The following is a 1,609-nucleotide window of genomic DNA, read 5'->3' as shown; positions in this document are numbered from 1 at the left end:
GGTTGGAGTGTTCCCAGTCGGAAGATAAGACGCTCCTCCTCCGACCGTCGCTTTGTTGTGGTTTGGCGGTGGATGAGTCCAATGACCTGCATATCCTCGGTGGAGTGGGAGGGGGAGTTGAGATGCTGTGCTACAGGTTGGTTGGGTTGGTTCGTCCGGGTGGCCCAGAGGTGCTCTCTGAATCGCTCCGCAAGTAGGCGGCCTGTCTCCCCAATATAGAGGAGGCCACACCGGCTGCAGCGGATGCAGTAGATGATGTGGGTGGAGGTGCAGGTGAATCTGTGGCGGATATGGAAGTTTCCTTTGGGGCCTTGGAGAGAAGTGAGGGGGGAGGTGTGGGCGCAAGTGTTGCACCTCCTGCGGTTGCAAGGGAAGGTGCCGGGAGTGGAGGTTGGGTCGGTGGGGGGTGTGGATCTGACAAGGGAGTCGCGGAGGGAGTGGTCTCTACGGAAAGCTGATAGAGATTTGTTTTGGGGTATGCCCAATGGCAAACAATGCAAATAGGATATTTTTATCTCAACCATTCGGGCAGCCCTGGCAGTACCCTCTTAACACGGTATTCAGCGTCTGATGCCTCCTTTCTAAAGCTCCGTGGGATTCAGGATGGAACGCACTTGTTTTAAAGTGCTGTATTCCTAGGATGGAACGCACTTGTTTTAAAGTGCTGTATTCCTAAGCCATCCACCACTTCATCAGTTAGCTGAGTAGTAAAATTTGGCCTTAGTTTGATTGAATATTCCTGGGTGGTCCATACCATGTGAAGAAAGCTATTGATTCCACGACCATTATTTTTTTTCTTCTTCCTCCGTAATGGAATTGCCTCCGCAAATCTGTTTACCATTTCCATTATGGTTAACAAGCACTGCTTCTCGCTTCTAATTTGGGGAGGGGATGTGCAGAGTTAGTTATCACCTGCATGAAAGCTTCTTCCAATGTGTTAATTGGCAATAAAGTTGCTGTTTTTATTACTGCTGTGACTTACGTAGCATTTGGAACATATGACATGTATGGAAAACGTTATTTGCATCCTAATTGCATTCGAGGCCAATACGAATGCTTCCGTACCTCAGCCTGAATCGTATTTCCACACCATTGACTTCATACTGGTAGTTCAGGTATTACCCATAATACTTCCTTTATCGTTATTTGCAACACAAGCTTGTGCATTTCGGCCCAGTTCTCCTCTGCACTCTTCTGCATGGTGTCCACGTTATAATAATGACCATCAGGAATAAACTCTGACTCATTTTCTGAATATGCGTCAACATATATATCTGTTATTGTCTCGTCTTACAGTTGTAAGTCCATTAGCCTTCCATTTAATCACTTTTGCCTGACCATCTGCCAGTTCGAGTTTTTCTGAACCAATGCATCAAACAGTGTGCCCGCTAATTGAACCTCAATTTCTTCGTCTTTCTCTTCACATTCTGTTTCGTGCAGTGACCTATGATAGCGGGATCGTTTTACTACACAGTCTGAAAACATGTCAGGTCACTTACCTTTCAACTCTTCAATTCCCTGGTCTCCCTTGGTGTCTCCACAATACTGGTGGCACTCCCACCTTTGATACTGATAGATAGATCCCAAGAAAAAACTGTATTCCTGGAAC

This window comes from Chiloscyllium plagiosum, unplaced genomic scaffold (assembly GCF_004010195.1).
Source record: "Chiloscyllium plagiosum isolate BGI_BamShark_2017 unplaced genomic scaffold, ASM401019v2 scaf_97568, whole genome shotgun sequence".
Taxonomy (NCBI): domain Eukaryota; kingdom Metazoa; phylum Chordata; class Chondrichthyes; order Orectolobiformes; family Hemiscylliidae; genus Chiloscyllium; species Chiloscyllium plagiosum.
Note: the sequence above shows the minus strand (reverse complement) of the source record.